Below are 22,181 nucleotides of genomic sequence, written 5' to 3' on the forward strand. Positions count from 1 at the left end.
GAGGTTTATCAAAGCCAGGCGGGTAATGAGAACCGACGACAACAGCGATATTGAAACCGCAACACCTTTGCTAGCACGGGAGGGGCTGCACAGGCAGCGCGAGCTGGTCAGTGACACAGAGCTAGTCACAGCCTGCTCCTGACTGAGGGCTTGTTTCCCGACACACAGATGCTAGATTGTCCCAGAGCTGCCTGTGTTTCAGAGAGTCTGTTGGTTCCCCCCCTGCCACCCACGTGCCACGGTCCTTTCTTGGTGTAATGTGCCGCTGAGCGGAGAGCTGCTCAGACATTTTCGGTCATGTTTTTAAAATGGCTTTTCGACAAAACAAAATGTTCGCTACGAAAATTTTCCATTTCTGTCGCAAATTTGGAGGGGGCGGGGGGTGTTGTTGAAAAACGGAAAGCAAACAATTCCTGGTTCAAAATGACTTTTTGTTTTGTCAGTTCATGAACATTTTCAAGATTTTTACTTGTAGTCCTGATTCGAGAAAGGAAACTTTTTTTGATACCTCGGAAATTTTCATCGGATGAGAAAACCATTTCCTATTCGCTGCACTCTGGTGGCATCTTCAAAGCAGAGACAGCAGAATGAGGTATTTGAGGGTTGCTTTCAAAAGCCAACCATGAACAGGTGAAATAAATTCATCCCTGTGCCGGGGGGCTAGAATGAGGCCTAAGCACCAGTTTAAGCGTTCAGCATAGTGGTGCTTCAGTCTTGTGCTGGCAAACTTCTCTGCATAGGGGTAGATCTCATCTTTTAAAAAGGACATGGATCTAGACAGGCAACCAATAGACATGGGAGCTGGCTTCACTAACTCCCCTATTTCCGCCTCATGGAAAGCCAATGCCTAACAGATTCAAGGGAGTTCTGCACTGCCAGAGGGATGGACTAGAAAGTCTAATTGGTCTTTTTCCACCTCCTGTTTTCATTTGCTCTCCTCACGTCTCGGCTCTGCTGAAAATGCCTTTCGTTTTCCTTACCTAACCATCAAGGAATGGCTAGAGCAAGTGTCCATCTGCATTTCCATTAGAAACCCTCTCTCCTCCCAAGAAGCTATTAAAAAAATTACATACGTCTGAAATTTGGCTGGTGAGGTCTCAGCCTAAGAGTGAAAGGGGCTGGAACCAAATTGCAAAGGAACAGAAAAGAACAATTTTTTTCCTCCTTAAAAAAAATTATAAAAGGAATATTTCTCTGACTGAATTTCCTGGCATTTGTCAAGGTCACATCAGATATAGGAGATCTTTAAATCAATACTTTCTGTGCTCCCTCTCAGTGAATTGCTTCCCAGTACTTGCATATTATCATGCAAGCCTGTGGCTTGGCTGAGAAGGGATAGGGTAAAATTCACTCCTGTGCACTGAAATCCCTCCCAGATGCGACGTTTAAGTTTAACCCCATTTCCTTCTTGGCATCCGGCTAAGTTGAATCTCATGTCTGCAACACAAGCGCAGAGTCATTGGAGTCTATTTGTCAACTTTCACTGACCAACAACTGTTGGGAAACAAAGACAAAAAGGGATACTACTATCCAGCTCTTTACGTGATCAAAGCATGCTGCAAATATTCATCAAGATGGTGTGGGACCAACCCAACCTGTTAACAGGAACTAGGCCCTGAGCCCTCAAAGCATAGCAATAAGGAATCCCACTGACCTTCAGTGGAATTACTCACATGTTTTAAGTTAAGCACACGCTCAAGTGTTTTGCAAGTTCAGCATTTTAGGACCCCAATCTAAGGCCTCCACCCACTGTGAACCAAACCTAGTGTTGTCAACTCTCACCATTTTTTTCATGACTCTTGCAATAGTTGGTGTTTCTCTTAAATCCCCAGCACCTGGAGTCATGTGCTTTAGGTGAGACTCTCAGCTATTGGTCAGGGAAAAGAGAGCTCCTCGCCCTCCTGGTTGTGAGGAAGATCTTGAAAACATGAACCCTGAGGCTCAAAACCCAGAGGGCTAATAAAAAGAACTTAAAATGTATTATTCAAAACAAAACAAAAACTCATGATTTTTAAGCCAATCTCATGATTTTGAAACATCATGGGTTGGCAATAGTGCAAGCCCTTGCTATTTAAAACACCAGCTGGGACTAGTGGGTATTGGTAAACACACCCATTACATCCAGGGACTGGAGAAACTTTTCCCATCTCACAGCTATAGCTTTCTTTTAACAAAGTTTGGGCTTTAAGTCGTTTTAGTTTGGTGCATATCTACACAATTTGCGTAATTGCACAATTCCTGCTAGTACTTCCCTGTGTAATCATGCCAGAGTGGTCAATGGCATTTTTAAAGAGACCCTTTGGTAAATTTATACCCTGTAAAGATACATGGTTAAATAGACAGGCTGGGGAATGGGAGACATTAGCGGGGTTTCAAAATCCCATCTTTCAAGGCCTGGATTTTGGTGGTTTTCACCAAATTTATTTTTCAAATACCAGAGCGGTTGGATCCACCCACAACCTTCCATGTCTGAAAACCCACACATGGGACTTTAATTGAACAACAACAAAACCATCTTCTGAAAAATGTGTAAAAAAATGTTTAAGTTGATTAGAGTTTTAAGCATTTTGGACCAAATCCAGCCCTGGTTTGAACTGGTGAACTCCAGGAACATCAGTGACATTCTACTCAATTGTACCTAGGATGAATTTGGCCCTTCATGTTGAGAATTGATCTGAGCCACTCGGGGGGGAGGGGAGATTATTCAGTGGAGCTTTAAATGAAGTCTATCTAAGAGCTTGGTGGCATTCAAAAGTTGCACCACTTTAACTATACTGGTATATGAAAGCAATACAGCCCCCTGAGTGTGCACAGAGTTTTACTGGCATAAAAATATTTATACGGCTGTAGCTTATTCCAATACAGGAAGGGGAATGAGTTATGCTAATATGAGGCATCTTTATAGTGATGTAACTGCATTCCCACTAGGGCTTGTGAAGGTATAACTATTCCAGTTAATAAACAAACAAATAAAATTCACCCCTCTAATAGTTCTACCAGTACCAAATCTGTGTAGAGATCAAAGGCTTTTATTTATGTGATAAAAGGCAGTTGTTGTTTATTAAGTGCCAGCTGATTATGAAGAAAAACATGTTTACTGAGATTCCAAAGCTACTGAACAACATATACATTTACGAGAGGGTTGTTAAACACGAATGTATTGGTGTCACTTACAATTCCCTGATTGTTACGGGTTAGTTCGCACTGCACTCAAACACTCCACTCAGCACTGGGGCACCATCACCCTAGGACCAGTCAATGATGACTGACCAGTCAGTGAAGAGCTTACTAATTTCCCCAGTTATACATAATGGATACTATGCTGATGGAAAATGATGCTAACCTCTGTAATGGTACTAACTTGCTTTGAGATCTACGGATGAAAAGTGCTCTGTAAGAAGTAGGTATTATTATTATTTCATATACAATAACTGAAACACACTTAAGTGCTGGGCCGATAACCATAACTGGTACCATCCGGATGAAACGCACCTGCTGCCGGGCTAGAAAAATAAGGGCTTGATCCTCATCTCATTTGAGTCAATGGAAAAAAATAAAACCTCCCATTGATTTTAATAGAGAAGGATCAAGCCCGAAGTGTTTTAAAGATTATGTGCCCAAGGAAAGGGACATTTCATTTCCAACCCCAGCCTCTGCTGATCACAACAGCTGGAATGGCAAAAAAAACAACAGCACTGAAAGGAAACCAGATGCCGCTGTTGGAGGGCTGTTAATGGGGACTTTTCCCTTCCAGCCCAGGTGATGCCCTAAAAATGAGAACTCTGGCTGCCAGCCAGAGAATACAAACTCAGTCCTGCATCTGGCTCATCACAGTGCTGCCAAAGAATACACGGGGCAGGGCTGGGTTTATTATTACTGGCCTTTCTGTTACAAGTGACCTTCCCACAACAGGGCTGCTACATAAAAAGGACCTGATCAAATGATCCAATTAAGTCTTTCCATTAACATTAACAGGCTTTGGATCAAAACCATGGGTCATGCAGTCCAGTATTCTGCCTCCAACAGTGCCCAGCATCAGCTGTTCCTGAAACCTCTTCATGGAGCGTTAGGGAATAGCCTGCCCAGATGGGAAGTTTCTTCCTGACCCCCCTCAGTTAGTAGTCTTCTTAGACCTGAAGCATGAGGGCACATATATTTTTATCCTATCCAGTGTAACTGGGGAGGTTGCGATTATTGGTATAAATGTCTAACCCAGGGAGTGGAAATGATACGCTGTGATTTCGGTGGCAAATAGCAACTGAAACCCATCGGCCTGAACCACTTGTGGTGGGGTGTCAAATAACGAATGCATTCTTCAAAATCAAGTGGCTGGATTTTTCCAAAGAGCTCTGCCCCCAGCAGCCCCTGTTGTTTCCACTGTGCACAGGTCAGGGAGAGGGGAGATTCTCCATTGTTCTCAGTGGGAGCTGCGGGGTGCTGAGCCCTTTTGAAAATCTGGCCCTAAATCTGTTTGTAGATAATTAGTGAATGGAGCAAGGGGCTGCTGAATTGTCTAACGAACTGTGCACTGCTAATATTTCACCCAGATCTACAACTATGTTTGGCCACACTGCTACGCGTCACAGAGGATCATCCAGACACCACCCCATCCCCCTGCATGCAGATGGATTTCTAACACACATGATACTGTAAATTAACAGACAGATACCCTCAAGGGTTCACCAAGTTCATAGGCAGAGGGGGTGGGTGGAGAGGCAGTGAGGCAGACAGAAAACCATGCTGAAAATCTAAGGGGAGAGGGGGGTTGAGAGGCCCAGCCCTCCCAGGCCCCATTTCTCTCTGCTATGCATGGCTGAACTGATTGCTTCTCACAGCTGGTGTGATTCACAAGGGGGCCGCCCTATGGCTTGGAGCAGCAGGCTCTTGCAGACACATGGATGGGAGAGTTCCCCTCTAACACACCCCACTCCTCACACACACACACATGCGCTTGAACAGGAGCATTTCCTTCCGATGCCTCGGGTGTCTCAAAAGAGTCAATCCCCTTCCACACCTTCTGCAAGGAGATTTTACAGCGAGAGCATTTCACGCTGCTTGAAGGTCCCGGATCTGCAGCCGTGGGGACTGAAGTCCTCTAGCTATCCTCAGATACAGCACCAATAGCTGCAGGGCAAACGTCACCCACCCTGCCCCTTGCCAATACACCTGCACCTTGTGCTGCAAGGGAAAATGACCAAGAGCGGAACACCCTCTTTGTGGCTAGCAGACACTTCTTAGAAATTCTGGGTTTTTTTTGGTAAGTTGGGAGTTGGACCAACACCGGCCAAACTCATTCCCCATGGCCCACCCCCGAGTTAACAGATGGAAATCATTTTTGCTTACCACCACCATCAGCCTGGATTCAAACCAGCCACTGACAGGGAAATGGCTCTAAAGCCCCATATCCAATGTCCAGAACCCCACCCCGTTTCTTTACACCTGTGGCCTGTTCAGCATTCATTTTGATTTTCCTCTCAAGCCCCCTTTCGCTAGTGATCAGCCCAACCAAGAGCCATTGCTTCCCCTCGTAGTCACTATCTGTGGCCAGAAAGTGGGTTGATCAAAACAAAGCATTAGGAGTGGTTATCCCACCAAAGACATTGCGTTCACACTCTCTACTTTAGGACCATCTATGCCCCCCCCACTCCTCCCCTGAACTACAGTATCCAAGCGCATGGGGCCAGGACAGTGGCAGGTACAATTTTAAAGGATTGGAGACAACTTTTGTTCTCTTTCAGGCCTTTATTAACACCCTGCTAGCTGCACCTGCTGTGTTAGTGGTCCCATTGTGTGCCACGGCGTGTCTGCCTTCCGGAGGGGATTACGGAGATGCCGCGTGGGACAACGCAGAGCTGCGCCCCGGGAATGGCAGAGGTGGGGGTCACAACTGGAGGGACATTATCCAGCTTACCAAGAAACCCAGCTCCTGGTCAGACGACGCAGAAGCAGAGAGGAGGATTTTAACCCTGTCCAAAGAGATGAGCGTCCGAGATTAAATAAAAGAAGGGTGGGGGTGAGGACGCGTGACCCATCCCGGTAGAGGCATCTGCACACGTTAAGGGTTAAACCAACCCAAACGCAAACAGCCTGCTGCATGTGCGCTCTGCTCCCAGCAGCTGAGCACCACCTGCTCCACGCTGGGGCGGGGCAAGGGCAGCCGAGCAGAAAATTGTGCTAAAGTCTGTGAGAATTCACAGCAGAGCGAACTCTCTAGCGGGTCCCCACCCCCTTCGCTCAGCCCTGGAGCAGATGCAGCACATAGCGGATACAGATGCCGGCTCTGGGGTAGGGACCGGGAGAGGATGCTGAGGTCAGCTTAGCTAGAAAGGTGGAGTCAATGCCAGCTCATCTGCCTGGAGAGGGAGCCTGGATGCTTGCAGCAAGATGTGCAACATGGGCTTCCCCTCCCCCAGCTGCTTTTCAGAGGCAGCTAGAAACGTTTGAGGCTTCTGAGAAGGCACCAAGCTTGCAAGGTCAAGGAGGCAGAGCAGGCCCCGGAGGGAGTCCTGTGGGAGCCAGGGAGATGGAGGCTATGCCTATAAAGGGGAGACAATTCACACCCATTTATAATCGGACAGAGGGAGGAGCAGGCCTGAAAAGGAAAAGGCACCCGCCTTTGCCTCTCAGGCTGCAGCTTCCAGCCATCCCACAACACCCGCCTGAACTGCATCTGCGCAGCCTTGTTGCTGGCCAGCACCTTGGAGCTGGCTGCGTTCTGCCTTGACTGACTGTTACTGCATCTATAAGGGTCGTTCCCAGGGCGCAGTAGGCCTCTCACAGGCAGCAGGGCCCAGTGGAGAGAGCAGCAGACTGGGAGGCAGGAGAGCTACTTTCTAGTCCTAGCTCTGCCACTTGCTCACTGTGTGACCTTGGGCAGGTCACTTCACCTCTCGGTGCATAACCTATGACGTAGCGTGCATGCATGTCAAGGGAATGCTTCCTTGGCCTGGCTTGTCTATTTAGATGGTCTATTTAGGGAATGCTTCCTTGGCCTGGCTTGTCTATTAAGCTGCTCAAGGCAGGGCACTATGGGCACGTACAGCACCTAGCACAGTCCCTAGGTTCTACTGTAATATGAATAATTGGAGACTGGCCCAAGAGCAGAGCAAGCTCCTGTCCCCTGGAGTACCATGCCTCTCCGCCAACCAGAGAACCCTGCCATGGGATGAAGACCCAGATTTAGTGACTGGGCCCTAGCCACAAAGATCAGTTTCAAACTCTCCCCAAGGCGGAGGGTGTCTGGATTCACGACCATCTGTATCTGAAGTGAAGGGCACAGCTAAACCAGCTGGGATTCATTCCTTTAGCACAGGCAGCATTTCCCATACCCTCCTGCTCCCGATGTGACTCAGCATTCCTGGGGATCAGGAATGCGAGATAACCTGAGGTTCACGTGGGACAGACACCAGCATTGTTACTATTTGTTATTTGTATTACAGTAGCGGTGTGGCACACAGAGACCCCCCAACTGAGATCAGGGCCCCATGGTGCTAGGAGCTGCACAAACACATAGTAAGAAACAGTCCCTGTCTCATAGAGACTAAAAAATCAAACTAGACAAAGGCTGGGAGGAAGGAAGGCTATTCTCCCCATTCCGCAAAGGAGGAACCAAAGCACGAGAAGGTTAGCTGCCCAAAGTCACACAGGCAGAGCCCGGAATTGAACACAGATTTCCTCACTCCTAGCCCCGTCTCTTGAGCATGGATCCAAGGAGAAGGCCTGTGAAAAGAGTCACAGGACAGGGAGGGTGCTCCGACCTGTACAGAGCAGCCTGCTACAGCCGGAGCAGCTCACAGACCTTATGCTGGGATCTCCCCTCAAGCAAGGAAATAAATAAATACATACATAGCAGGAGCTTTTGAGGAAGAGATTTATCTAGGCCTGCAGTTTAACGTGAGTGCGATTTAGCAGGACAAACACTCAGGGCCCGGGCAGCCTTTGCTTACGTATTGCCTGCATTTCATCAGCAACTGAGAGCGGGATATATTTTGTATTGGTAACACATGGAAAAATTGTACCACTGGCCCAACAAGAGGCATATTGGGGGGTGGAGGGGAGAGACAGAGAGGGATGGGGGGAATGGAGGGGGAGGAGGGAGAGAGGAAGCGAGGGTCTGATCCAAAACCCATGGACAGGCAAAAGAAAAATTCCCATTGGTGAGCTTTGGGTCGCTGAATAGGGACACCAAAGAGAAGGAGCCTAGAGGAACGTAGAATCATAGGACTGGAAGGGACCGCGAGAGGTCATCTCGTCCACTCCCCTGCACTCATGGCAGGACGAAGTAATATCTAGACCATCCCTGACAGGCGTTTGTCTAACCTGCTCTTAAAAATCTCCAATGATGGAGATTCCGCAACCTCCTCAGGCAATTGATTAAGCAGGGATTAACCACCCTGACAGTTAGGCAGTTTTTCCTAATGTCCAACCTAGACCTCCCTTCCTGCAGTTTAAGCCCATTGCTTCTTGTCCTGTCCTCCTGTCATCCAATGTAAGGTCTGATTGAACTAATGGAGGGTGGGGGTGAAGAACAGAACAGCGTCTGGAGGACTTGGGGGTAGAGCTGGTCAAAAATGGTCCATCAGAATATCGGATAGAAAATGGCTTTTCCAACACAAGGGAGAATTTCACATTAAAATTGTCCATTCTAGGATTATCATGGACATTTTTTCAAGGTTTTGGTTTTTAAAAATGAAAACCCAATGAGCCCCATTACAATGAAAACGTAAAAGGTGGGTGTTGCATTTTAACACGCATTATGTACAGTAGATCTTCGGTTTTACAAACCCCAGTGCCCAGTTATACAAATTGTTTTCCCCCAACGGATGGGGAAGGAATAATCCCATAGCGAACCAGATGTCAGTGAAGAACAAGTTGCCGCCCCTTCCCATCCCGAGGCCTTTGATGCAGTGGGGATCGCGTTGCCGTGGGATAAAGGACAAGAAGAAAGCAATGCCATGCACCACGCTGCGAATGAAGCGCCAGACCTGCTGTACATCTTGAGATGCTCTATTTTAGGATTTTTTTCAACTTTATGAACTCCTCAGTCCCCGTTAGTTCATAAACTGGATGTTTGTACCATACAACCATTTGTGCAAGTGGGTACACCGCAGCGTGGGCCCAGGGTACCAGGCAGTGCCCTGGCTCTCATTAGTCTGACTGTGTTCACTGATCAATGCACGGTTGTTGATTTCTGAAGGTCCTGCGCAGCACAGCGCCCTCCTCTCCCCAACAGTGAAACTAACAGGATCTGTAACAGGGCCACCTGCTCCATGTCAGTTTGTATCAGAGCTATTTAAACGGCACTGATCACTGCAACTAGCTAGGTGCTAATTTTCAATTGAGCAACCTCTCTCTGCAGACTACAGGAAACGTTCAGAACAATGACTGATAATATCGGAGAGGCTCACGTGAGTGAAGAATGGATCTAGCCCTAGCAGTTCTCCCCTGACTCGTCTGTGTCCCTGGCCCTTTCCCCTCTGCCCTAGATATTCTGGGCTACGCTTTCAAAAGTGGCCAGGGATTTTCAGGGCCCCACTTGAGACACCTTAAAACAGACCTGGTTTGCAGAGGGCAGGTGCTCAGCACCTTGGAAATCAGGCTCCCAAGTGGACCACCTGAATACTGAGGCAGCCAAAACCACTAGCTGCTCTTTGGAAATCTTGGCCCATGGTTTTAATCTCCCCTGACATGAGCCGGAGGCCTGCGAGTGTTATCCGGCAAGGGGGTAGAGAGCACCTCCAGAAGCCAAGAGGCATTGTGGGCTCTGACATCTTATCTTGCAGGATCAGACCTTTCTGTAGGGGACAGAGTGATGCTAAAGCGATCCAGATACTCTCCTGCTTTGCTCGGCATACTCACACTGACGGGAAGACGCCCTCAAGATCCAGAGCACTGGCTGCATCCAACCTGTGGCATTATGTGTCTCTTCCTCCTTAAGCCAATCTGTTTCCTATTAATAGCAGAGCTGAGCCCAGTTCAGTCCCCGGCCCCCTGGAGGAGGCAGGCAGGATGAGAAGCTGCTGAAGTCACAGGCTCTTCAATCATTTCTCTACGCACTTCCACCCTCAGGAGGAAATCCTGCCGGGGAAAGGTGGGCGTCTGGTCAGGACAGGATGGAAAACCCCCACACGATGGATGAGAGGCTTCCAGAGCATCTGGACTGGGCTCCGTATCACCCAGTGGCTTTGCCGCTGAGCAGCTCCCCGCCATCAAAGCCAACCAAGCCTGAATGCAGAGTGAGGGGAAACGGTGACTAGGCAGGTTGGCGCCTCAGGTATTTTTAAAATATAGCCCCACATTCGGCCACTCCTCAAATAGGCCCCAAGTCTCCCACGTCCTGCGGTGCTGAGGTTCCATCCCACGCTTTAGTCCAGTCTACACAGGTGAGGGTGGTCTCACGAAGTTCTAGCTATGGGCTCTCTCAGTTTTGTAGCCTAGATGGGGGCGTGTGCCACCTGTCACCATGACTAATAGAAGACAACTGCGGGCTCCTTCCGTGGCTTGAAGGCTTTCCGCCAAGACAGGCTGCCTTTCCCAAAAACCATTGCTCTCGCTCCATCGCAAGGGACGGGCTGGATGCAGGAATCCCGGGGAGGGGAGGTTCTCTGGCCTGGATTGTGGAGGAAGTCAGACTAGATGATCAGAATTGTCCCTCCTGGTCTTAAAATCCTATGAATCTAGCCACAGGGGCCATCTCGCCTTGGTTCCTGGAGAGCTCCCTGGGAGTGTTTGATGCTCTGCCCACACGCTCAGCTCCATTAAGGGCTCGGCTCTGCACTGCACGGGGGCAGAACGCAGCATAGATAAGTGCAAGGTACAATGTGCTGAGCGGGATGGGGAGCTGCTGCGTAGCAATCGGGTCACTGCAGCCTCCTGGCAGGACAGAGGCCTAGGAGGGGACCATTTCGCCAAGTGCCTCATTACTATGATGCAGGGTGAGGCTAAGGGCAGGTACCTGAAATGCCCATTTTCCCTCTGAACCTCCCTTCCCCCCATTTTACCCTGCACTCTTGCAAGGAAGGGAGCAGATGCAATAGAGGAGGCAGGACTTGCTGCTCTTCAGTGCAGAGGGCTACGTCTAGAACTTCACCTCAGCTTATGTAGCCTCCACGTGTACTGGGGACAACAGCCTCAGGAGCCCGGCTGCACACGGTGCGAACTTGACAATTTCAAACCTAAAAAGCAGCGAATCTGTCATGGACTGGGCATCTGTAGCATCAGCAGAAACGGGGCATTTGCTACACGCCTGCCCTCAAGCGGATGTCTGAAAGCCCACAACAAGCAGGAACCTCCTGCGATGCTCCCACGTTCGTTTCCTGTGCAGGGGTTTCAGTTTTGCAGCTCGATGGCATGTGTCGATTCCGACCGCCGGGGAAGGCACCTTCTCTCAACCCCGGCCTCCAAAGAGCCCCAGGGCCAGATTCGGATTTTCAAAACCAGCTCAGCTCAGATCTGCGTGCGGATATGTTCACACCTGCACGTACCCCAATGGTCTGTCTACTCTACGCAGGCCTCAGCAGGGTTGTATCCCTTCTCACAGTCCCTCTGGATTCTGATAGATCCGAGTCCTTGTATGTCCAGGAGGTACACAGGACAGAAAGACATTCGGTACTGGACTGGCCGTTGTATTTGCTCTCTGGGCTACACCCACTCCAGAAGCATGCTTACACAGCTGATCCAACGCCAGGCTGTAACCGTGCACAGGTAAGAACTGGCGTCACGGAAGAGCCAGCACAGCTCACCTGACACAAGCAGCAGCTGCAAACTGGGTGCACCGTGCAGTCCTGTCCCCTCCCCCACAAGGTGTCTGACATCTTGGCAGCCCTGAGCGAGACGGGACTGACTCATTCCTGGACTTTGATGCACTTGCAGTTACTGACCCCGCCAATACCGTGCCTGCGGGATAGTGTTCGTTGTCTGCTGGGAATCAGGACGCTCAGGCCTGGCATTGTAGGATGGATGGAATCTGCAGCCTACGAGGTGAAGGCTGGTGCTTTATTCTTCTCAGGCCGAGTACAAATGGGGGCAAGTTCTCTCCCCTTTATAGGCATAACCTCTGTCTCCCGAGCTCCCCTCTGGAGCTCGCTGTGCCGCCATGACTTTGGATGTCTGCTGCTTTCCTAGAAACTTCTGGCAAGGACGACACATCCTGCAAGGGGAGCTTGCCATGCAGGTCATTGTACGGCACATCTACAGCTGCAGACCTCGTGCAGGTGCAGTTCTTTCTCCCCACATGTAGCGTCCCTCATCCCTTCAGGAAAGAGCTACCTGCAGAATCTCAGCCACTCGCCGGTAACACCAGACCACTGCCAATGAAATAATTGCTTCATCCTCTCTGCCTGGGTTATCCAGTCACATCACAGATCAGTCTGCAATATCCCATGGAGGAACTACCACAGGGCAGCACTGAAAGTGATGTGGGAGTTGGCCAGTACTCATTCCTTCCTTCTTTGCCCTCCCCACCCTCTCCAAGTGTCTGAAAATACCATCGCCCCTCTTTGCCCCCAGGGGAAGGCATGCGTGGTTAGCACTGTGCCAGGGAAAGGGCCTGGGAAAGGAAGTTACAAAGTTGGGTGGCACAGCTAGTCCCAGACAGAACTAGTCACAACAAGAGTGTGAGAAAAGTCAGCAGAAGCCAAGTTTCAACCCTGGATACAAAGGGGCAAAGACAGTCCTCTCAGCTATTTTCTGATCTCCCTCTTCAGGGACATTTCCTGCTTGCACCGCGCTGCTCAGATTCTCCCTGGCACAGTCACGCCTGCAGCTGAAATCAGCTGGAGAGCTCTCAACAATTAAAGCTTTCATGATTCTCTTGGGTTCGGTGGTGGCTGCAGGGGCAAGGACCCTGCGTGATCCCCACGTGCCTCAGACATCCCGGGTCCAAATCAGACCGACCAGCCTGGCCGAGGGCTGGACACACATTGTTATGCATCAGCAGTGCTGCTCTGAGTGCAGGCCAAAGGGAGCTGCTACAAAGCAACGGGGGCGAGGGGGGTAGTTCTCCTCTCATTTACACCAGTGACTCCAGGGCTTTGATGCCGCTACGCCTGATTGACATCAAGGGTGAATGAGAGGAGAAATCAGCCTTACAGTCTGCAAGTGGGACCATCTTCTAACATTTTCAGGCCCACTCTGTGTACAACAGCCGAAACGGAGATGAACACCCAAACGGGTGACTCCTAATCAAGAACGGTGTAAGTGAGCGGAGAGCAGGCTCCAAGGGACTCTGCATTAGGCATGCACACGCAGGGCCAGATGCTCTGATGCTGGCACGGAGACGGGTAAGTTACAGGGGGTTTTGTCCCAAAGGAGGGCAGGGCCCTGCTACCCTCAGCCTCTGGACTTCTGCCAGAGACCTTTGCTCACAGCTAGTGCCCCATAGAACTCTACCCGTGGAGGAAGTTGAGTGGATACACTGCAGTAGCATACTCCATGCTTCGAGTAACCCTGCACAGTCCCCACATACCTTCAGATCTCCCAGGCCCAAATCAGACACCCCCCCCACACACACACACTCCCCCAGCCTGGTCAAGGGCCACACCTGCTGCACCAGGAACTCTGCACAACACCCTGGGAGTGTCTGGCCCACTACACGTGTGGAGCAGATGGGAGTATAGTTTACAGTGATTCACATCCCCACAGCTGTATCCATTACAGGTATTCATATCACACACACAAACACAATCTATTTATATATAAACATACGGCGGGGTGCTGCTGCTGCTATACTGGTTGCCCACCGAAGCGCAAGGCCAAAGAGTAGATACTTTTAGGCTCCAGAAAGACGGTGCGCAGCCTGATCCCACTTTGCCTTTTATTTAACATTAGGCATTCACAGGAAGGTGGCTACTGAATGCTCATCTGTCCAGTTATACTGGCGGGGCTAGAAAGCCTTGCTTGCCAGTCAGATTTTCCTCTCCCCCAATAGCCACACTGTAGTTAACATTAAAAAGCAAGGATGTATTTATCTGATCCTGACGCTGATGACAGCTTGCTATAGCCCAGTTCCTGCAAACAGGTAAAGCACATGCGTCACTTTCCACAGGTGAGTAGCCCCATTAAAACCCCTGTGTTTACCGTTAAGCATATGTATAAGAATTTGCAAGATCAGGGCCTAGGATATTACATTCCAGGAGCAGGAAAACATCCTGGTTTATTTTGACAAGATCAGTATCCTGACAAGTTCTTTCTTTTTAAAAAGGCAACATTTAATGCGCCCACGTGCCAAGGAAAGGAGCTCTCTCGGGCACCAAAAGGAATCTGATCTACGCCTCTTGTGAGTTAAATGAAATATACATAGATACTGCTCCAATCCAACAGAAATCTGGAGCAGCCAGGGGAGTTTAACATCATGGAAGGGAACAGAAAATCCAGAGCTGGATCTCTCTACCACTAAGACTTGGCTGACAGGCAACTTTATAATTGAATGTGGATTGTTGTATTGTCTGGCTAATACAAATAATGCAACCTTTTCAGGCTGACCGCACATCTTAATGGACAAGCTTCCAACATTTTGCTTCATTAGATTAGACTATCGCACTATCCAGCTTTCCCAAAATCCTGTTTTATTTTGCTATTATTTTTAGGGTTTACAGTTCTGGAAAAAAAAAAAAAGGCTGGGTTTGATTTTTTGGAGCACACTCAGGAAATGAGTCACAATAATCCCATATATGATCCAATTCAGCACCAAACTCTTTTTCTTAGTAGGTCAAGTATGATTTTTTTAAGAGTTTAAAAAGCAGGCGTGCCTCTTTTAATTAAGGATTTTGCTATGCTGATCATCATTTTAACCAGGCTTCTAGTAGGATCCGTATAAATTACAGATAAACCAGTCTACACATGCAATTCATAAATGAGCTCCTTATGTCTCCCTTAAATGTAATCTACAAACATTCTTTTCATGCAACAGGGGCCCAGAATGAAAATAAGCACAGAGAAATAGTATCCTTAACCACTGGGAGACTCCAATAAGAAGTCAAACTGCACAAGTTTCCTACCGGGGACCAAATGCCCCTGGTGTTTTGCATATCACCTTTAAAAAAAATCACACAGGAACAGATCCAAAACCCTAAAACTCTTTCAAGGCCATGAAACGCTTTCCCCTCTCCTTGGAGGCTTGTTTTATTCCTTGGAAATTAGAAAAGGACAAATCTTAACAAGGGGGGGAACCAAAAATGTCCCAGTTTTGCCAAGAGGAGCTGAAAGTCACAGCAGAGGGGACGACAGTGTGGCGTGTGCCCGAGGTGTAAGAGAAGCCTCTCCGCTTTGTCATGAAATGTATTTAGTTGTTGGTGGCCCGCTCTTCTGCTGGGAGCTCAGCTGGCCTGGTTAGAAGGCGGCGTGCAAAACAAATGTCTGCATGGAGATGCTGCCTGTTTACTCACATGCTCCACCAGCCACGGAAAGACGCAGCTCCCCGCTACTCCGAGGGGTGTGGGGGGCAGAGGTTCACGTATTTGAAATAGCTATCTCACCACGCTCTGCCGCTGGGCAAGGAGGATACAACAAACCCTGCGTTTGCCTTCTTCCACCCCCACAAACATTCCCCTGCAGTTGGGATCAGTGAACCCACCGCCCGCCCCCAGCAACCTGCTCCCGACGTCTGGCTTTTCGCTACTACATTGTATCCAAGGCTGGGGCTGCCGGGGAAGAACCTTTTCCTCCTCCCTGGGTTGTTGCACCCTCGGGGGTTTCCAGTCTGATCAAAGGGAAATCCCTGCCTCTGGTTAATTTCAGGGCTCTGCCTAGTCAGTGTCAACCATGGACTCGATTTCACGTCCCCCCCCAGCCACACTTCCACTCCCGAGAAGAGCTGCTGGTCTGTTTCTTACCTGATGTGTGCGCTGCGATTTCCTGGGCTGTGCAAATATTGCAAGGGTGTTAGTCTGTGTGTGTCTCCCCCACTTTCTCTTCCTCCCTCTGGGGCTTTCGCACACGCCCCCCCTCTTCCTCCTGTGCTGAGTCTGAGGGTGGTTCTTCCCAAAAATCCTCGGTGTGATCTCATTCAGAATAAACCCTTCTGCCTCTGTGGGACAGATACAAATCAAAGGCGTGAAGGCAGACACGCGCCCGGTGGATGGTAGATGGCAGGAAGGGGTGAAGACTGCAAAATCCCCACAGAGCAAAGCGAACTAGGCAGGGAGAGCGAGACAGCGATGCAGGCGGAGGAAGACAATAGAGAAGAGGAGCAGAAAAGGGATGTGCCATCTCCTGGAGACCTCAGGCATTGCACCGGTGCAAGCTCGTTTTAAAGAGCCAGCCAGAAGCAGGCTCATCGTTGCCTGGAGCAACCAAAGGCAAATCAGCTTCCAAAGCGCAGTGACCCCCTTCCTCTCCCCCCCCCCTTCTCCATGGCAATGGGGTCTCAGTTAGATTCATCACTGGAGGAGCAGAGCACTGACATTAACCCAGTCGCTCTGCTACTTTGTTTCCGGCTCTGAAGGCACCTGTCCCGATTAGAGGGTGTAACACACAGCTGTAATTTCACACCCTAAAAGTATGGTCCTGTTCTGCCCACCTGGCGACACGGCCAACCCCAGTCTCAACCAGGAGGCCAAGAAGGGAATGGGCTACGGAGGTCCAACCCGCCATTCAGGGCTGGAGTGGGTCCCTTCAGGTTTGGGCAGCCAAGAAGCACCTGCCAGGGAAGCGTGGAGGATACCCGCCTTGCAGCTACCTGTGCTGTGCATTATGAAGAGATGGGCCTTTTTCCAGAGCTGCCAGTCTGGGACCTTTCACCAGAAATTAGTTTTAGACAAATATATTTCAAACCTGAGGAAGAAAAGTCACCCCATGTGCTCATAACAAATCGGGCGTTTATTCCTCTGATCTCACTCCCAGGCCAGCTGAGGTTAGTGTCACAAGCCCCTTTTGATTTATGGGCTGGCTGGGCTCAGCACATCACCAGCTTGTTATTTCAATGGCCTGGCCCTTCTCCAGGCTCCCAAGCCACCTTCCCACACTCACCTCATCGTCTGTGATGCTGCTGTACCTCCTTGTATTTGAACTCCTCCCCCCCCAAGTTGCAATAGCCTGATTTTCAAAGGCCCCCGCAGGGCCCATCGACTGCGGTGGGTTCAGTGGTGAGCAGGACGTCTACAACTTGGCCTGTTCTCCTAGTTAGACGATAAAACTGTTGGAACCTTGGCTCAGATTTTCAAAAATGCTCAAAAGCGGGACTGGGTTTTCCAAAGACATCAGCTCCCAGTTGGGCACCTACATGGGCAGATTCTGAAAAGGGCCCAGTCCCCTGAGCCATTCTTCTCAGTGGGACCTGCAGAGGCCTTTTGAAAATCTGTTCACTATATTTAGGTGCCTAACTGGGAGGAGAGCTCTTCTTGAAATCTGTCCCCTTGTCTTTTTAAGCAATGGGTGAAGCACCATGTTACACCTTCAGCACCCTGGGGATTAAAAATAATTACTGGTTCTTCACGTAGGAAAGAATCTTTCATGAACTAACTGGCCATGCAGCAGAGATTTTCCTCACAAAGGCCATTTCTAGACAGTTCTAAAAGGTGTGGGGGGAAAACCAGATTGTAAAAGGCGAAGCCCATAGTAAAAGTCAGAATTTTGTACCAAGGACCTTGCACTCAAGGTTAAAGTTTGCACTGCCTTAGTGACTTTTTAAATAAAAAGTTTTTACTTCCATGCAGCTAAAAATTCAAAAATTTGCTGGTAAAATCTGCCCCCCAATGGAGAAAGTTAACAATTGCATTGAGGGAAAGAAATACAAATATTAGAAGAGTAGGATTTGCTCTTGCCTGACTTTGGCCCGCTTACTACAGCGCTGTGAAGCTGATTCATTATAACATCGTAGTGTTAAAGCTCTCTTAGGTCAGTATTCTGGCTGCTGAAGCCGGAGATGCTGGAGAAACCAGACCCATTGGAAATGATCTGTTTATCCATCCTTTCCCCAGTGTGGGATTGTTTCCTGCCGTTTATTTCCTAGCGCTTTATCCAGAGTAGTTTGAAATATCCCAAGTGATGTGGCTTCCACTGCTAACCCTCGGGGAAATGATGCCTGTGGGTATCAGATCTTAATCGTTCACATATTCAGTTTAATTTTTCCTTTGCTTGATTCCATTTCTTGGAGGAGGTCAGCCAAAAACAAAGGGTGATTATTCTAGCTAATATTCCTGTCCTCCATATAACATGTCCCCTTTTGTTAATTTCCTAATGCACAGTCCTGGATCCCTGATCCTGGGAACTTTGCAGATGAAAGGTGTTATATAAATATCAGGCATCAGTATAACTCCCTTGACTGGATTCCAGGCAAAGGCACCCCACCGCCTTCCCTTGCACCTCACACTACCCAGGTGACCTAATCCCATAGAATCCAAACCCAGTGGCATTCAGGCCAGGTCAGCTCCCCCTGTATTTACTGATGCTTCATGATCTAATCCCATGAAAAATAAAATCCCCTTCCCTGGCTGCCAGATGCTATCCTTTCTCCTTAAATAGAACCTATTGCTGGATTAAGTGGCCGATTTCCCATTTCATCCCCGGGAACCCCTCATGGTCTGGGGTAAAACTGGAGGAATCTTGGCTTGCCTTTGCCCGTATTGTGCTTGTGCTGTGCCTAATTTCAAAATATTATTCAGCATTGTTCAATATTGATTTATTTGTATGTAAAGATGTGACTTAAATGTTGTGAGTCAAAGGATTAATCAGCAGCTGTTCAGCACACTGAGGATGGAAATCCCTATGTTTTATCATTATTTTAAACATGTAAAGATTTTAGAGGGCCAGGGGCTGCTGGGGAAATGAGGGCAATTTGCAAGGCTTCCATACAAAGACATTTATCATCAGCAGCTATATATTGATGCCTTAAAATTATATAGCACCTCTGACCTGCAAGGTTCCCAGGGTCAGACACCAAGGTCTGGGGTAGGTGGGAGGCTGGGGAGGAAATTAACAAAAGGGGATATGTTATACAGATGCCAAGAATGGCCAGTTATAAAAGTTAAAGCAGACAACACTTTTGGTAGAGGTAAAAACCTCTTATTTCAGGGTTTAAACTGATCTTTCCATAAGGGATTAGGGAGATCTTTTCCTGGGATTATCCTACATCCTACATTTCTTACAGCTTCTTCTAAAGCCGCGGGTGCTGGCCACGGTTACTGAACTAGTTGGCCCCTGGGCTGAACAAGTATGGCAATTCCTATGAGTGCGCCTATGCCAAAGTCCCACTTATTTCCCAGGTGCATGAAAGGGCAGAAGAGGCTGGAATTTCCACAACAATATCAATTAACGGTAAGCATTTAGGAGGTACCAATGTTCATAGTCCCAGCGCTGTGCACACACTGTAATGAGTTCCAGCCAGGCAGACCCCCGGGGGCCCAGTCAGTCCTACCCCCACCAGGGAAGGGACTGGGTGGATGCAAGGTTCCCAGCACACAACTCATTGCAGGCGTAGGGCCCTAGCTGCCTTTGGCTGCGAAGCGCCCCCAGCCCTCTTGCTGGCCAGGGAAACATGAAATCGGCTGGAATTCCTGGCAGGGCCGCCTGGGACAAAAAGCCCTTGAAGCTGGGCATTGCAGAGGGAAAGCTGCAGCAGGGTGCAATGCATGTAGAGCAAATGAGCATGCAAGCAGCGAGCCCAAAAAAAAACAGGAGCAAGGGGGGAGGAAACGCCAGAACCATACCTTGGAGAGCTAGTGGGAAAGGAGAGCTGGTTGGCCTCCTGCCCCGCAGGGAAGCCAGGCTCATGTCAATCAATAGATGCAGGGAACCGGAGTGTCAGCAAAGAGCCATGTAGGAAACAGCAGAAGCGCTTGCTCCAAGAGCGCCCGGATAGCTCAGTCGGCAGAGCATCAGACTTTTAATCTGAGGGTCCAGGGTTCAAGTCCCTGTTCGGGCGTGAAAACTTTTTTTTCTCCTTCTCCTCCAAGCGGGTGTCTTGACAGAGGCGGGGCTGGTTTTTTTGCAGCAGCTGCTGCAGGAGAAACACGAATAGGCGGCGAAGAAAAAGGGGCCGAAAAACAAACTGATAAAAGGGAAATATTGAAGGAAAAAAAAAAAAAAAAAAAAAAAACAGGACTCGCCCGAACAGGGACTTGAACCCTGGACCCTCAGATTAAAAGTCTGATGCTCTGCCGACTGAGCTATCCGGGCTCCTGGAAGGGCCGCGCCGCTGCGCCTGCTAAAAGCGCTGGGCGGAGCTGCGGGCAGGGCTGGGCAGACAAGGGGCCAGTCGTACTCCGGGCCGGAGCGGGCGGCGGGGGCTGAGCGCGCACGATGCAAAGCCAGGGAGGAGGGGTGCGCTGCGGAGAGCGTCAAGTGTGCAGGGGATGATGGGGGGCAGGGGCCGGAGGAACTCCCCTCCCCCCAACCAAAGCTGGCGGTGGGGGGCGTCCCCCGATCCAGGCGGGACAGGGAAATGTCTTCGCAGCCGGCTACGGCAGGCAGCTCCTCCGCCCGCGGGCTAGCGCCCGGGGAGCTGTGCTCGGATCCCCCCGTGTCAAGGGCACGGCCAGGAGCGAGTCCTCCTGTTCGCGACGGGCTGTCCGGGGAGGGCGAGAAGCAGCTCGGTGTGCACAGGGCCGGGCGCGTTTCGGGGCATTGCTCTGCGCAGCGGTGGGGGGACACGGGTCCCTGCACGCACTGGGGGTGCATTGCTTTGCACAGCGGTTGTGCGGGGCATAGATCCCTGCACACACTGGGGGTGCATTGCTTTGCACAGCGGTTGTGCGGGGCATAGATCCCTGCACACGCTGGGGGTGCATTGCTTTGCACGGTAGCTGTAGGGGGACAAGTCCCCGCACACACGGCGGGGGGGGGTGCATTGCTTTGCACAGCGGTTGTGGGGGGCATAGATCCCTGCACACGCTGGGGTGCATTGTTTTGCACAGTAGCTGTAGGGGGACAGGTCCCCGCACACACTGAGGGTGGGGCGCTGCATTGCACAGGTCCCCGTACACACGGCGGAGGAAGGGGGGGCTTTGTTTAAGTCCAGCCCAGTTTTGAGCGTTGCTTCCCCCTTCCTCCAGCTCTGTCTCGGAGTCGTCGCCCCCCCCGCCCTGCTCGGCTCGGCTCGGCTCGGCTCGGCTCTGCTCTCTGACCCGCTCACACGGTCCTCCCACCGCCAGCGGCGCTGGCACACCGCCGACACTCACTCCCCCCCCTCTCTGCTATGCGCCTCGGTGGTTAGCCGGGCAGCCCCGACTTTTCCTTTCTAGGCCTGGCTTCCGGTGTCCTCTATGGTGGCAGTCTCCTGGGGGGGCGGGCTGGCCGCCCATCCCGAGGCGGGGGCGGACGCTCCCCACGCAGTCCCTGCGGAAGTGGCCGCGCCGCCATGTTGGCTGGGAGGGGAAGTGGAGGCCTGGGTCCCCACTAAGATGGAGGAGAGGAGCCAACTGGGGGCCTAGGGCCCCCTCAGGCCGCAGGGCGAGCTGGGGCCCATGGAGCAGCGCTAGGGTGAGCCTGGGAACCCGTCTGGCGGGGCGGGGAGGCCCGGGCCCTGCTCCCAGACGGGGGGTGAGAGGGCAGAGCCGGGGCCAGGGGGCGCAGGGCAGCAGCGCAGGGGGGCCGCAGGCGGCGTGCGGGTGTGTGCGTGCGTGCAGGGGGCGCAGGCTGTGGCAGGGCTGAGGGGGAGGGAGGCAGGCCGTGGGCGGGACGTGCCCCTGGCTGGCGGGACACCTTGCAGCGGGCACTGGAGGGAGCAGGGCCTCGCCCAGCTGCGGCTGGTGGTGACAGGATTGAGTCGGGCGCTTTCGCTTTGATGTATTTCAACTTTATTTGGGGGGATCCATGAATGTTGCAGTGGTTTCGTGTGAGACGACTGGGGGTGGCAGCCGTGCTGCCCTTCGACATTTGTCTTCCGGGGATGAGCGACTCAGGGTGGCTGGGTGAAAACAGAGCCCGTGCCAGGGCAGCTGCAGTCGTGCCATTCAGAAACCCTGGTGCATCTCTGAACAATACGTACAGGGTTAGGTGAGGTAGATCCATTTTCCACTGAGCAGTTTGAAGGAGCGCTCACAGTTGTCTGAGGTATGGTTTGCTGTTAATGTTGCTTGCTATACCTGGACATCAATAAAAGGTACACTTGGCAAGTGTTTCCATGTTTACCATTTTCTCTAGAGCACATTTGTTCTGGTTTTTTTTTTCCCTCTTTTTCCTCTAAGCTGTCGCATGCCCAACAGTTACCTAAAGCATGACTTGGTACCTTTGACAGCCTTTGGAGG

At 50.6% G+C, this 22,181-nt stretch overlaps 2 protein-coding genes and 2 non-coding genes across 5 annotated transcripts in view; 2 read left to right on the forward strand and 2 right to left on the reverse strand.

The window, feature by feature from the left end:
* PIK3C2B (phosphatidylinositol-4-phosphate 3-kinase catalytic subunit type 2 beta) overlaps window positions 1–16,091 on the reverse strand; it is a 69,077-nt gene extending 52,986 nt beyond the window's left edge. Inside the window, exon 1 of the mRNA XM_067531869.1 lies at window positions 15,831–16,091. The gene's annotated coding sequence lies outside the window, so the exon portion shown is untranslated. The remainder of the gene's footprint in view (window positions 1–15,830) is intronic.
* Window positions 16,092–19,785: 3,694 nt separating this feature from the next.
* On the forward strand, window positions 19,786–19,858 carry TRNAK-UUU (transfer RNA lysine (anticodon UUU)). The gene has a single exon. It is a non-coding gene; the product is annotated as a tRNA-Lys (tRNA).
* Window positions 19,859–20,039: 181 nt separating this feature from the next.
* Window positions 20,040–20,112, reverse strand: TRNAK-UUU (transfer RNA lysine (anticodon UUU)). The gene has a single exon. It is a non-coding gene; the product is annotated as a tRNA-Lys (tRNA).
* A 1,133-nt stretch (window positions 20,113–21,245) lies between these two features.
* The window catches only part of MDM4 (MDM4 regulator of p53), a 33,195-nt gene continuing 32,259 nt past the window's right edge, over window positions 21,246–22,181 (forward strand). The window contains exon 1 of one of the 2 annotated variants that reach the window (XR_010916927.1): window positions 21,246–21,414. The gene's annotated coding sequence lies outside the window, so the exon portion shown is untranslated. The remainder of the gene's footprint in view (window positions 21,415–22,181) is intronic. The other variant, XM_067531796.1, reaches the window with a different exon arrangement.

The sequence above is a fragment of the Emydura macquarii genome, unplaced genomic scaffold (genome assembly GCF_026122565.2).
Source record: "Emydura macquarii macquarii isolate MOO-44397 ecotype Brisbane River unplaced genomic scaffold, CSIRO-AGI_Emac_v2 contig_3220, whole genome shotgun sequence".
In the NCBI taxonomy this organism is placed as follows: Eukaryota; Metazoa; Chordata; order Testudines; family Chelidae; genus Emydura; species Emydura macquarii.